General features: G+C 40.7%; 1 protein-coding gene across 4 annotated transcripts in view; it reads right to left on the bottom strand.

Annotated features, from left to right (window-relative positions):
* The window catches only part of LOC111870568 (solute carrier organic anion transporter family member 74D), a 261,138-nt gene that overhangs the window by 85,608 nt on the left and 159,522 nt on the right, over positions 1-16,008 (bottom strand). The window contains exon 1 of one of the 4 annotated variants that reach the window (XM_023862956.2): positions 5,900-6,113. The exons of the other annotated variants lie outside the window; for them this stretch is intronic. The gene's annotated coding sequence lies outside the window, so the exon portion shown is untranslated. Of the gene's footprint in view, positions 1-5,899; positions 6,114-16,008 lie in introns of those variants that run through there. 4 annotated transcript variants of the gene reach the window in all.

The raw sequence follows: 16,008 nt of genomic DNA, 5'->3' as shown, positions 1-16,008 counted from the left end.
CTTAAGGGCGACTGTCGGAAGTCAAGGTTCAATACAAACCAGACAGAGAAAGATTAACCACAGGGCGTACTACTGTCTCGTCTCTTTCTCAAAATAACAGCGATCATTTCCCTGAACTTTAACCGGCTCACGTTTGTAGCAGAGAAGCTGTATTTTTTCCCCCTAGAAATGTGTAAGTATCGCCCCTCATCTAATTACCTTTCGTTCTGTTAACGTACTAAACACGTACACTTTGTACTAAAATAGTCTGCACTGCCACAATCTTATTTTCCATTTTTCTAAACAAGAAAACTTTCTTTACATGTCAAAGAACTTAACTCGTGCACAATTTCTGTCTATTTTCAATCCCACTTCCCAAGTTTCCATCATGAACATGACATTATTATTGAATGTGGGAAATTCTCCTACGTACCAAGATGGGAAGTATCTACTGCCATAATTCTTTAAGTAGGTTATTTAACGACCCTGTCGGCATCGAGACTACATAACGTCGATTATTATGAATGTGGGGCAGTTAATGAGTAAGAACTAGCAGTGGAAACTGAAGTTCTCGGCGAAAACCCGCGCCAATGTCACTCTGTCCGTGACAAATTTCACGTGTTCTGACTTGGGAACGAACCCGAGCCGCCGCGGTGGTAAACCAGTGACTAACCACTCAACCTACGGCATGGCCGTACTGTCAAGACATTCATACAGCTTTAATAAAACTATTAATTCTCATTTTGAAATCTATTTACGTTTGTTGCTGAATCAGGGGACAAATTGACACAGGCAGCTCGCTAATGGGCTCTCAAAGAGCTGGAGTTCATTCATTTATGTTGACTTTGTACAAAAACTGATAACTTATATGAGAAAAATCCGATTCTAACGTCATATGACGACTTGCAAATGCCACGCAAACAAGAATGTGTCGAACTTTGTCCCAAATAGCATTGGACTAAGATGTGCCGAATGTGCAAGTCATTTGCCCTGTATCTGCCACAAATTAAATGTCATATTACTAATTTAGAGCTACATAGATATCTATTTCCATATTATGGCCTCATTTAATCTGGTATATTATTGTATAAACAATATTATTCCGATATGTATGATCCATGCCGACCAATTTATCATCTAAAAAGTTTTGGACCAAAAAGTGGCAGCAACTGTTAAACTGAGCACGTGACAGAGAACATCGTACCAGTGATCATATAAACAATTAGCGGCTACCTTAAAAAGGGGATGGCGAAACACTGTCATGGGTGCCACACATTTCCAACGAGAGCATCACTCGAGACTTAAATATCCAACATAATCTTTACGTCCGTGGATATGCTCCAGCGATATTATTTTTCGTCAAGTAGATATCCCTTAAAAAGAAAATTTTACGTCACGGAGATATCCTAAAATGGGATAATTCTTCGAGAGAGTGTCTCAGTACGTAGATATCCTCCAACGAAAAAAAAATCTTTCGATATGCAGCTATCCTCCAACGAGAATATTTCGAAATGCAAATATCCCTGGATGAGATAATTTTTCGATACGTATATATGATCCAACAAGAATATTTCGAAATGCAAATATCCCTGGATGAGATAATTTTTCGATACGTATATATGATCCAACAAGAATATTTCGAAATGCAAATATCCCTGAATGAGAGAATCTTTCGATACGTAGATATCCTCCGAGACTTCTCCGACACCTGTAAAACTAAGGACAATTCAGAATTCATTTTGCTACCAAACACCTTTAACGCCTTGCACTGAATCTCTTCTTCTCTTACCTTGTTACAACGTTTTATACTCATATCCTTTAACGGCACGTCTATGTCAACGAAATACGCCGTGTTCTCTTGCTTATGACTGAATGTTACGAATATATCAAACCTATTTTCAATTCTTACATTACTTAAAATTAATTACTGAAACAAACTCTGTGTTGAAGAAAGCAGTCTTCTGGGATGTAGCACCGTGTAGATGTGGTGTTAACCGACGTTTCGGAGGAACGTATCGCCTCCATCTTCAGGGTAGAAGGAAAAATAAGAAAATCCGCAAGCGAAGAGACCGTGAGAACCGGTACAAGCAGACTGCAGACCACATCTACACGGTGCCACAACACAGAAGACTGTTTTCTTCATAGTCACCGCCGTGAAAAGCTCAAATCTTACAAACTCTGTGTTATTTATCGTTTCTTGGTTTATTTACAATTCTTTTATTATCTGTACGGGTTAGGACTGTAAAACGCGAATAGGAAACATCGGCCTGGAGGATATAAGTAAAACTACAGAACGTTGCCGTCATGATGGCAGACCTCCGTTTCTAGCATCGAATCCGGACCCGGTCAGTTATAAACCATGAGCGCCATACAATATTCCGCAACGTTCTGCATGAATCTGTTTTATATACCAACTAATACGGATAAACTACGTGAAAGTAAACTTAAGATCCTTATAACCGCTTTTACTTTTAAAAATAATAATACATATATTAATAATCGCAGTACTGATATATTATTCGTGGGCAACCAATCTCGACGTTATGTTTGATAAAAAAAAGTAATGTTGTGCCTATGCTTTACCAATTAAGCACTACGCCATGAAGGTGTGTGGGGGAGTGGATGTATAGATCCACATTTCCTTGATCTCTGCAATAGTTGCAGCTGAGTACTCAGTTTCACGCCCCGGTTGCTTTACACCCAGGGAAAGGGTCCCCAGCACCCAGTGAATAGGACGCTGGGTGGGCCCCAAAGTCGGTTTGGACGACATGGAGAAGAGAAACTTCTTACACCTATCGAGACTCGAACTCCGACTTCTCGGTCGTCCAGTCCGTAGCCAGTCGCTATACCGACTCTTTACGTTAGATAAGTAAGTTTTATTTTCATTGTCATGCTGGTTGGACGTAATTAAAGTTCTTGGGGCTTATTCGTTTCATCACATATGATGTCTTCTCTCGACAAACTTTATATATGAAAACACCCACTTTATAAAAACTTATGTGTGATACCAAATTGCGTGAGTCTGGTATGTTGTTCTCACGCCCTAACAGTGTTCGTGTACTTAAGCAGGCGGTAGCTCTGTGTTCGAGACTATGCCACCTGAAAGATAAAGATATATCAAAATGAGCTACAGGGATAAACGAAGAAAAGTGGGCGGAGATAGATCGTACGAAAAGATATTACACCTCGTTGAATTTCAAAGGCCTTTTTCCACGAGCAGTTTTCTTTATTGTCTTTAACTGGTTAAAGTTCTGGTATGCTTCTGTTGCCTGAAACAGACACTTGGCACGTTCTAATGAACCGTTATAAACACGCAAAACAAGCAAGTTTATGTTATAACAGATTAATTCAGTCGGTCTTTCCTCCTGATTATGATTCCATTTCGAATCATTTATAATTATAATTTAGAGTACATTACTGGAGACGCCACGTCTAGATACTAACATTTTCAAAGACAAATTTAACTACAGTTCTCCTACCGCTACAATTGTCTGTATGTACACGTAAATGAATTAGGGATCTTCCTACTTTTAATGCCAGTGATGTTTCCCGATGTAGGCATTCCACCGCTGCAAAACTATTTTAGATATTTTCACTAGAAACATTACTTCCCTTGAAGATACTTTCTCTTTTCTTGATTCTATATGTTTTAACACGTTACTTTAATTGATTTTTTCTCATTCTTAGTTATGCATATATTTATAGTGCTAGCCTGATATGGCATACGTATCTACTGTTGGTAAGCGCTTTATCAAAAGGACAGAAATCATGATATTATTATTACCGTTTAATCACACTTTATATTGGGATTTTCTTAATTATTAAAACATTAATTTCTTTTTTTCCTTGGTACTACAGCCCCAGTGGGCCTAGGCCTACCTCCATGAACTTCTCCGTTCACTTCGGGTTTTTCTAGTTCTTACACATTCGGTAGGACGCCTTGGGCGAGTGATCAGCTCGTCGCAAGGCCTCTACTTGTAGACAAACACAGAAAAACGCACACAAACATCCATGCCCTGAGTGGGATTCGAACCCACGATCCCGGCTTCCGAGCGAGCGAAGACAGTGCATGCCTTAGACCGCTCGGCTACCGTGACCGGCTAAACATTAATTTTATTTACTATAAATATATGTATATATAATTTTTCTCACCGCATAACGATTGACGTGATTACACTTACTGAATTTTTAATATTGTCTAAATAATACAAGTTGCCTTGTTTTGTCTTTTGTTTGTGTTTTTTCGTTTCCTTCCTTTGCTCGTGCGAACTTTATAATCGACCTTTGGGCTGTTGTGTAAGCGCGCATTTGAGTAAAGAATTTAACTATTATCATTATCATAAACATAGGTTAGAGCAATTACATCATCTTCGTTGCTGAACTAGCACGTAAATAGAAGCTTATATTATTATTATTATTATTATTATTATTTGGGCATTGGCTGTTGAGCTCGGCATGTAAATAAGAAATATAAAGAACTTATTATTATTGAAGCCGGAAGGTCGCTGGTACAAGTCCCGACGAGGTCATTGGATTTTTTTCAATTGACCTAATACTTCCAGACGCTCTATGGCCCTGGGATCGATTCAGCCTCTAACAGAAATGAGTACCAGGAATTAATTAAATAATTTTCCTGGGGAGTAGAGCGCGGGCGGCGCGTAAGGCTGACAACCTTACCGCCATCTGTGAGCCGAGTGTCTAGAAAATGTGGGACCCTTGACGTATCACAATCCTATGGGCCTTCACGGCCAGTTACAGGGATAGCTTTACTTTACTCATTTTACTTATTATTATTGTAATTATTAGAACATAAACAGGGGGCTGAACATGTGCCTGGCTATCAATTTCCGGTTTATTTACAAGCACTAGACGTAACGCAGTGCTGTAGCCTACCTAACCCACTACTTGCCGATTCATTTCGGTTCTATTTAAAGCTACTAGCTGTAACATGCCCAATTAATACATCCACACCGATTGTCGCAGTGCGTTACGTAATTATTTTATTCCTGGTTGATTTAAAAAAACGGTACATGCAACTCAGGTTGTACAGCGTCAAATTAAAATGAATATTATTGAATAATGAATTGCAAATGACGTGAAAGGAAGCAGCCGAAGCCAACTATATGTAAAATGTCGGTATTTGTCTATATGAACTGGGGGAAAACCACGTGAACTCTCAGGACGGCTAAACTCAAGGCCGAGATTTGAACTCGGACCTTCCGAGTACGCAGCAGGAGTGCAAGTGTGCTAATCGCCGGACCGAGACCTTCGGCAGACACGAGAATTCTAAAAGGTGTTTTATATATAGATCTACTGTCGTTCCCGTCACTGGCGTTGAACAAAACACGCCAAATCTTCAGCCGTTACATCATTCACTTTTAATTTGCCGTTTTCACTTCCACACTGACATTATGACCGAGAGTCGCTCTAGATTCAGATATAGCGCCGGTCTGTTGTATCACTTCGTACCAGCTCCTCTGTTTATAATCGGGCAAACTCAAAGCAATGTCCATTTCAATACACCCACTAGTTTGTAGTCAGACCCATCTAGTACCTAACACTTTGACGACCTTCAGTCAGCTGATGACGGCTGGGTCTGCGTGCATGTTACAAGAGCCTGATAAATAAATTCATAGCGTTTTGAAACGACACGTCGCTAAAACACTAAACTTTCTCTCATACTTAAAACTGTTGAGTAAATAGTGGTCATAAACATATTTTAAACATGTCTATCTGAAACCGCTCTGTACAGCATTTTTCTTAATATAGTTTTAAAGGTTAACAAATATGCGTCGAAAATAATTATCATTGCTTAGTTTCACTTTTACAGAGTTCTCTTCTGATCATTGCCACATCTAATACCATATTATTACTATTTCTTCCTACTTTTAATGGATGTTCTCTTTTTTTTTTTACTTACGCGTGCCCGCATGAGAAAGTTAACAAAAAAAAATAGTACACACGGAATGACACTAATAAATTGTGTGTCACTACTGAAAGTGACCGGTTTGACTCCTCCAGCACACATACACACACGACTGATTCTCGAACTTAGATGTGTAACACTGAGAGAAATGACGTAGGGAGCTAGCCAACCTGACAGACAGACCGACAGACGGACAAGCCGGCGGTCGTCATACTTTCGATCGGTGGGGATACACACGTTAAGGGACCTCCTTCAGAGAGACAGAGAGAGAGATTCGATATGCAGCAGAAGACAGCTTAGGGAAAGCATCAACAGGTAGCGCTCGCATCGCATTACTCCAAAGCTACTAACATCACAATAGCAGAAAATTTACGTAGCCTAAATTGAACAAATTAAAATAATTATTTCCTTAGTATTCAACTGGCTAATAACTTTTCAGCCTTTATGAACGCCTAGGGTCCATTACAGTGTTTATAAGGGCCAGCCATTGGAGCCTCTCCTGAACCACATGAATGGAATCCACAAAGTCAAGACCGATTTTTCTAATATTCACTTTAATATTATCCTCCTATCTACCAGGTACAATAGATCACTGTGATGGCAGTGCAAGGGCCAAGAAGGCCCACCCTTTATACATTCATTCATCCTCCTATCTACGCATATATCTCCAAGTGATCGTTTCCCTTGAGGTTTTCCTGCGGTGTTAATATTCTGGATGTACATCTCATCTTCCCCGAGCGCGTCACGTTTCCGTCTTATCTTATTTGATTTAATCTCTTTATCAACATTAGACGAGAGAAAATTATAAAGCTTATTATTATGTAATTTTCCCAATTCTCTTGCTACTTTCCCACTTTTCGAAGAAAAATCTGTTCACGTAAAAGATAAGATACGACCTAAAGCGTATCTAAACCGGTGTAAACCGAAAACCACTTATCTTTAACTTCTTGAAGCATGGATTTAATGTAAACATAAGAAGTAGCTAGTTGATGCTGTTACGGGGCGTTGAGGAAGTCACTCTTTATTCCGAGAATATGCGAAACTTATAAACACTCTTCTGGAAAAAATTCAGATTTTTCAGTGATAAAGTAAGCGGTAGATTTAGTTACCACTGTCAGGTACAGAGTTAAGAAGAACGGGATTCTAATTTATTACATAGTACATGTAATACGTTGCAATGCAATCCAAGATTTTCTTGGCTTAGTGTGAAGAAGCCCCTTCATTGGATTTTACCTCAAGTTAGTTGAACCAATATCAAATCGTCATAGTCCATTGTTAACATATTTTCCTTTCTTACGAAACAAAATATGCCCATGAGATCAGCTTGTTGTCTGTGTATGTGTGTACCCATGTATCCGCCATGTCAGCTTTTGAACAAGTTGATCACGTTCATGAAACTTGGCATGAACGTTATGCCATTTATCTATGGGTCTACATTCCATTGTTGGGCTTTGGCCGCTTTTCAATTCCTTAATCATACGCACAGTCGGTAAGACTCCTTGGATGGGAGATCAGTCTGTCGCAAGGCCTCTACGTATATACAGAACAATACAAACACAGAATAAACGCATACAGACATCCATGCCTTTAGTGGGAGTCGAAGCCATGAGCCCAGTGTTCGAGCAGGCGAAGACTGTTCAGGCCTTAGATCGCGCGGCCACTTTGACCGGCCCAACGTCATAATACCTACAAGAGTTAGTAACAAAATGGTGGAAGGGTGAAAGAATCAGTGGTAATGGCACTTTCTTTAGGATCCATAAATGATGTAGACTAATAAATTTTAGAAACATATACAGATTTTGTTTTGATGCTTTTTGAACGTAGCATAGTAACACAGCGGCCGAGTGAAACGTTTCTTTAACGTTCGTTTTAACTGAGATAACTAATGAACCGAGCTACGCATGTAGAATACTGATGAGGAAAATTCTTCGAAAGTTTCTTGAGAAGTCATGAGGGTATTAAGATAATATTAAGACGGGTTTTGGGGTTAGGTTGACAGGGCGGAGGAGGGATAAAACTGAATGAGGATCGTGCCCAGTGGCGGGCGTTGGAATTAGTGATATTAAACCTTGGCATTCTGGTATCACACCGATAATTTAGGTAGGTTATAACACCTAATTTTGCTGCAAGGATGCAGAACTTCATTTTGGGAGAAGAACAAAGACTAAGGATGCTCAAGAACAATGACAGGAAAATACGAAAACATAAGAGAGATGTAGCAATACTGAAACGGATATTACATAACACGATAAAAAGCAGAGGATTGGCACTACAGCCAATTACGAGCCTTGGCCTTCTTGTGGATGCATGGCCTCGACATTACATGGAGGTGAGTGGTTAGCGCCAAACCCCTGCCGATTTAGTACCGAAGAAGGGGCACCCAGTATATACTGGACAGGAAGCTGGAGAATGGGTGAGCCCCAGGGCAGATATAGACGGGGGCACAAATAGGAACAATTAATTTGTTTCATCCTGGTCCGTCACACTAACAAAATTATGAAAGGTTAATTACTTCCGTCCAGTGTGACTGATGAAGTTTTTATCTCCTTTTTAATATTTTATCCTTAACATTTTTCGGTCTTACAGACCATATTCAGAAGGATATCAATACAATCAGAAACTACTATTACAATATGTTTCGTGAGTATTAATATACACATATAATGTTATCACAATACAATGAGTACAAAATCTAATGTTTTTAACAATTACAGCGGATTGTACTAATATGTTAAAATATTTATAAATTACAATTAATACTTTTAAAGATTTTGTTAAAATTTTTAAACCAAAATGGTTCGTGTCCTTTTTATTTCTTCTCTTGAAGGAAGCCGAGAGTCTACCGCCTTGTGGTTCTGTTGTTTGGAGAAGAGGATTCTTCAGTGTCGTCCTGTTGATGTTGTTATACATGTTAAGGATAAAATATTAAAGAGGAGAGAAGAACTTCATCAGTCACGCTGGACGGAATTAATCTTTTATAAGGAAGAATTAAACCTCCGCTGGGAATCGAACCAAATTCTCTAGTCTTTCAGCACACAGTATTTTTTACTGAGTCCATTCGGCACGGCGGCCACTGATTGGCCTACTGTAGCCTACCCCAGATAATTATGATGATGGAGAATTTGGTGGAATGAAGATTGGCAGGGGAAACCGAAGTACTTCGAGAAAACCCGGCCCAGCGCCATTTTGCCCACCATAAATCCCACTAGGCCAAACCCGGGATCGAACCCGGGCCTCCGCGGTGGGAAGCCAGAGACTAACCTTTTGAGCTATGGCGCGGCCCAGCACACAATAAGAGAGAATACTGGCTGAGCCACCCGGTTTATTACACAGCGCGGACTTTCACAAATGTTGCTACAAGATCTTATACTGCTTCCATTTTGATGACAATGTAGGAAGAGATGGGAACCCCATGAAACACGCATCGAAGTACCATAAATTTATACACAAGTTTGATTGTAATATATCACAGGAAGAAACAACTTCTAAAACCTAAGCGTAGATGGAAGGATTATAGTAATACAAATCTTAGAGAACTAAGTTGTGAAGATATGAATTGGGTTCGACCGTATCGAGATAGGGTCCAGGACGGGCTTTTGAGAACATGGCAGTAGACCTTCAACGTATATAAAAGCACGGAATTTCGCAAACACATATAAACTTTCCACGAAAGACCCTGAACCATGTTATTCAATCAGTAAACTAGCTATTTTGAAAACCAATTTGGACAATTATATTTCATTATACCAATTCATAAATCAGGTGAGCTGTTAACACAAGTGTTAGATGTAATTCTACATTATAGCATCCTAGCCAATAGCCAAGTGTTGGTTAGTCTGTTGAAAATCTTTCATTTTCTAACTACAATCAATCAGAAAAAATTAATATGTATTCTCATTTTCTCCAAGCCATTTCAGTAGACGACCTACCAAACGCCTCCTCTATAAACATGACACAACACTGTTTCTCTTTCCTCTGGTGATAAAGCCTGACAAAAATACTATATCCCCCCCCCCCCAAAGACCTGCCTTTGCACTAAAAGTCTGAAACCACGCCACAGTCTGTAGCTATTCCAATACTGAAGTTAGAATTTTGCTCTGGGAATAAATGTTTGTCCAGATTTCTTTCTGTTGTCCTGCTACAATATAGACTTTGTAACGGACTGATCGTCATTTTGAGTCGTTTCATTTGTCTCAGTATGATTTAAGGTGCTATATTACATCAGACTAACGGCCGTGGGGATCCGTTGCGCTGACCACATGACCACTCTATCCGCAAAAGTTGGCACTAACTTCGCCGACAAGCGGCGGTCGCTCAGTCGGTATAGTTCGCTTGCGGACTACAGGCCACGGAGCTTTTGTTGTATTATAGAAGGCTAAAAATAACAAATAGGACAATGTTACCAAAATAACTAAATCCACGATACACGGTCTTTTTTGAAAAGGTGATAGTTATTCATCTTGGAAAGAAATATAATGCTTGTGTCATCTAATTCTGTTGGCGGTTATCGACTTGTAGCGTGAAGATGGATGGACATAATTTTGAATTGTCTCATTTTGGTCCGTTACACTATCAATCACTAATTGTCAATAGATTTTCCGTCAAGTGCAACAATATATATTTTGATCACTTAATTATCTCATCTGCCTTACATGTTTCGGTTCCAAGGAACCATCTTCAGAGGCACTTATAACAAACCATGAAAACACTGGCACAGCTCAACATTCACAATATGTAATTATTCGTGGAAACTATTACATATAACGGAGTGTAAAGCACAACACTTCCCAGTATCTTGAATGCAGGTATAGCACTTGCATCTAAAAGACCACCCTCAAAACCGAGTCGTCAACGTTAAAATTTAAAGTTAAAAAATTAAAAAACTTTCAAGTAAAATATTATTCAGGCTCCTTCTTGGTGAATCGTCCCAATGGGGGGAGGCGTCAGCACAGAGTTGTGTAAGCTTGTGGTCGGGTAGATGCAAGTGCTATACCTGCATTCAAGATACTGGGAAGTGTTGTGCTTTACACTCCGTTATATGTAATAGTTTCCACGAATAATTACATATTGTGAATGTTGAGCTGCGCCAGTGTTTTCATGGTTTGTTATAAGTGCCTCTGAAGATGGTTCCTTGGAACCGAAACATGTAAGGCAGATGAGATAATTAAGTGATCAAAATATATATTGTTGCACTTGACGGAAAATCTATTGACAATTAGGGATGGACATAACATTCCATTCACGCATTCTTCTTTCTCAATGAAAGTAAATATACACTTTCACTCTGTTGCTGCAGTTTATTTTAAGAACTCACAGAGTTAGAATGCTGACACTGTTATAATACGCAAAGAAAAGGGGGAAATGTAATTTCGCACGCTTGCCCCAGAATTAGGGCGATGTGAGCATCAGATACTCCCTGATCTACGACATCACTCCCTGAATTATTCATTTACAATTCTAAAGCATCTTACGTTGCAGCACGAATAGAATTAAACGGTCTGACGCATGAAAGAATGAAGACCCGTAAACAATTTAGCTCATGTATAAGCGTAATTTCCATCCCTCCAAGTAAGTGGACAATTTAGTATATTGCATAACGCGCAGCCTCCGGATTAGTATATGTCATCCAGGTTTCGAAGGCACTAATGTTAGGGGTGCGAAATCTTGGAGGTTACGATGGGCTGGATATGAAACCAGGATATGAGATTTAAGAAATTCATACAAAGTTTTGATGAGCAAGTAATTTGGAAAGTGAACATTGGAATATGTTGGATCTCAGTGAATCAGCTTGTGAGGATCTCAGATGTTAGGAAGTGGCGCAGGAACGTGTCCAATGACAGGTTTCGGTACCGGCTGTGTTTAACATTCGGGTTCATCATCATTAGTTAGCCAACTACTTTTATAACTGTCATTAAGCAGGCCCTATAAACAAAATGAGTGTGTGAGAGACACACTTTCCAGCCATTACCTTTGTGATTCATTCATGGATCATTAAATATTCATAAGGAGTACATTAAAAAAAATCTTCATCAACAAGCTTGGATGATCCTAGATTATTTAACATCGCTGTTTCAACTATTCTATTACGTCTCTACAGCCCTTTGTTGGGCCTTGGTCGCTTTTTCAATTCTTAATCTACACACAGTCGGGAGGAATCCTTGCACGGGTGATCAGCCCATCGCAAGGTCTCTACCCGCACACAGGACAACACAAACACAGAATAAACGCACACAGACATCTATGCCTCGAGTGGGATTCGAACCCACGAACCATGTGTCTCAGCGGGCGAAGACAGTTCATGCCTTAGACTGCGAGACCACTGTGATAGCTGTTTCGCTTACCGAAATTATATAGGTTCAAAAGAAATGGAAGGTGATAATGAATTATGAGTGGGTATGAATTTGGGAGGTGGAGTTTGTGGCATGTTTGAAAGTACTATATTGAGAAGTTTCAGTCAGAATAGCAGGTAACGATACCTAGAGTACCCTTGAGTACTTTTGGAAATGAAACACTCTAAGCTAGTAATTGTATTGCTTCTTTTGCGTGGCGTGTGTTTGTAGTAGTATTGCACAATACTCTGTTTAATTGCGAAATGAGTCTGTCCAGGGTCACACGTTCCAACAGGTGAGGTTTGTTAATTTCTATACTATCCTCTCCCACAGTGACCCCCACCCTTTCCGTCCAGGATATTACAAGTAGATCCAATAAGGTACGCTTTTCTGAACCCCTTAATGTGGACTTAGGGGCCGTAGATAGCGGCCTCCGTAGTCTAGGGGTAACGTTCCCACCTCATGACTCAAGGTACGCGGGTTCAAACCCGGCGGAGGTCGTGGAATTTTTAAGGGCGGAAAAATTCAGGGAACAAGTCCTCCGGGAGGGACTTTAAGCCGTGCGTCCCGTGTAGTAGATTTACGGCACGTAAAAGAACCTCATGTCTCTAGGAGACCTCTGAGCTAAATTACGGGCCCTTTCCCGCCCAAGTAGTCTCCAATGCCTCTGGTGGATGGGGGAAGCATCAAGGTACCGGGGGCCGACCTAGTTGGCTCTACGGGGGCTGATGGCACGCACCGTTACCGGTAGGGTATGGCGACAGTAGAAATTCAAAGGCGGACGCACAATGGACCAATAACTGGTCTAAGTGCATGGGGAAACCCACCCCCTCTCATAATAAATACATACATAGGGCCGTAGATAGAAAAGAAAAGCGATCCTTATGCTGTATAAGTGATTGTGAAAGCTCCTACATCTCCACTGTGTAAGCAATCACAGTTGGAGTGGGTTCATACATACAGGTTTTCTCTGTAGTAAGTGATGCGTTAGCAAAAATGCACGGCGCTTAGCAACGGCGTAAACAGTGGTACTGCACATCTGACGGGTGGAGCGCGCTACAGATTTTGGATCTCCGTCACAAACATCACAGACAATTCGTCCAAGGACTGGACGCTCTGTGAGCCTACGACACAGCACCTGATTTGAAGAGCCATGTACTATGACTGGGCCAAAAAGAGATCCCATTATGGCGTCTCGGAATCCGACCAAAACCATCCCTCCTGACGCCTGGCCGCGACGAGATATCGGTTTGACGCGAGGTGGTGATTGTGCGGCTGAAACGTTTTCTGCAGGCGGCGAAGAGCTTAATGAAACCCATGTTGAACTCATCTCCCCAAGAGGAAGGACGTTGGTTCAGTATCAACAGGAGGTACACATCAGAACTATGAATGCGACCACGAAGAGATGTTAGCTTGGCGGAAGCCATCACCCTGTGCAGCCGAAAACCTGCGACATGTGCGGCGCCTAATAACGTTTAGGAACATCAAACTTTAGAGGCTTTAAGGCTAAGTGAGCAGCCGCAAAAGGTGGTGTCCGTCTAGAGTTTTCCACCGTGTCAACACCAGCAACGTCGATTCGATCCGACAGCCTCTTCCAAAACCTCCGTTAGCCAAGCAGACTGAAGTAGAGAAAATACTGGAGGGCATGAAAGAAAAGGGAGCAACTGTGGAATCGGCCGTACGAGACCATAGGCATGAGGCCTGCCAGCACGGTGTTCCGGAGAGAGATACGTTTGCCATGACACCTGGTTTTTGGTGCTTCCCCAGACAAGGGGCAACCAAAGACCGACATTAAAAGGAAGGGTTCAATGGTAAGTGTAAACAGTGGGCCTGGTAAGGGGTGTCCCTGCAGTACTCCCCTGGAATATCTGAAGAGAGCAGTAACCGTGACTTTAATCTTGACCATCCTTTGCGCATTGCAGTACACAGTTCTGATATTTCAAATAAAGGTCATACCAAAACCAAATCTGTACAGGACGTGATAGATATAAGGGGTTTCCACAAAGTCATAAGCAGAGGCTTCATCGAAAGACATGAATGCAAGATGCAGATCCTTCTAGTTGGCGTAGTCTACGGAATTTTCGATGAGACGGAAGTTGGTATTAATAATTCTGTTGAATACCCAATAACTTTAATCGCTGCTGGAAGCACTGATGTTGTATTCCTTGCTGTAAATTTTAATTTATCTTATTGTTAATGAAACCATTGCAAGTAGATATATTTTTTCTTTATCTAATTTACCTAATCTACTTAAGTTATCTAATCTATCTACGAGTAGTTCATCTATCTACCTACTCACCTATCTACCTGTCTTTATTTGTACCTTTCTTTATAAATTTGCTCATCTGTTGCTTCTCCTTATCTACTGGATTCTCTCCCATTTTCTTCTCTTTCATTATATCTCTATTTGTTCGTCTTTATCTGCTTACTTCGTTTAATCCTCTGTATCTTGGTATATTCTTCCGTTTCCTGCCTTTATACCCTTCATCGCTCTTTCTATCGCAGAATTTTGAAGCAGTATTTAATCTACATAGCCGGTCACGGTAGCCGAGCGGTCTAAGGCATGTGCTGTCTTCGCTCGCTTGGAAACCGGGATCGTGGGTTAGAATCCCACTCAGGGCATGGATGTTCAGTTTGTGTGTGTGCGTTTTTCTATGTTTGTGTACAAGCAGAGGCTTTGCGACGAGCTGATCACCCGCCCAAGGAGTCCTACCGAATGTGTAAGATCTAGGAAAAGAAAACGAAGTGAACGGAGAATTTCATGGAGGTAGGCCTAGACCCACTAGGGCTGTAGTGGCAAGGAAAAAAACTTAATCTACATAGGACTCACCCCATGGCAGACGTCCCAGAATTCGGGGCGACAGAAGAATATAACCATCCGTCCTGGTGATGTGTCCATGTCCTAATACGAGACTGAAATCTTTTCTCTCAGCGTTCGGCCGACAATTAAACCTTGTAGTAAGTGCTATACAGACTCCTTGTGTATTTATTTGGGACGCATTATTTTTATACGAATACGCATCTGTTCCACGGTAAGTTATGACGCAATAAGGTCTGGGACAGGTTTTACGTACGTGGAGATGCGCTTAAAATTCTAAAGCCTTGAATTTGAAGCACCGTCCTGCACGATCAACCAGAACCTGAGCCGAACTCCAATTGACGTGGTCGGACGCGCCCAGACAATCAAAGTGCCGAATTTCTTGAAGTTAAAACGTATTCATGACGTCTTTGATAACGACCTAACATTCCTTCACAATGCATAAGACGAACATTAAATTTTAATAGAACTCTTTAGTTTACTTTCCTTTTTTTGAAATGAAAGATAGGCCTATGTTACCAACATATCCATGTGTTCCTTTGCTGGTGTGTTGTCCTCCTAATAAATTTTGAAACAGTTGACAGGCTTTCTCAGGATCATCACCCCACACGGGACCCCTTTGGACTTCATATAATTATCTAAAACAGTAATACCAACATGGTGGCAGTAAAGAATCGGTGGGCGAGAAAGATTGCGTCGTCATTAAATACAGAAACCATAAATTTTGTGTTTCAAAAGACATGCAAGTTTAGTTTAGGAAGTTCTCGTACAGTGTGTGATGAATGCAAGATGGGGTGGCCTACAGAATCTATTACTGACTTTTAGCTTTATGGCAATAACAAAACACTGATACTACACGAGTACACTCTGTGTGGTGACGGACAAAAAATGCTCTATATTCTTAAGAAATGTTGTTTGCATATCCACAATAATAATTTTGACAATACTACAAAACT

The sequence above is a fragment of the Cryptotermes secundus genome, unplaced genomic scaffold (assembly GCF_002891405.2).
Source record: "Cryptotermes secundus unplaced genomic scaffold, Csec_1.0 scaffold117, whole genome shotgun sequence".
Lineage (NCBI taxonomy): Eukaryota > Metazoa > Arthropoda > Insecta > Blattodea > Kalotermitidae > Cryptotermes > Cryptotermes secundus.
The sequence above is the reverse complement of the archived record's forward strand: the minus strand, read 5'-3'. Positions and strand labels throughout refer to the sequence as shown.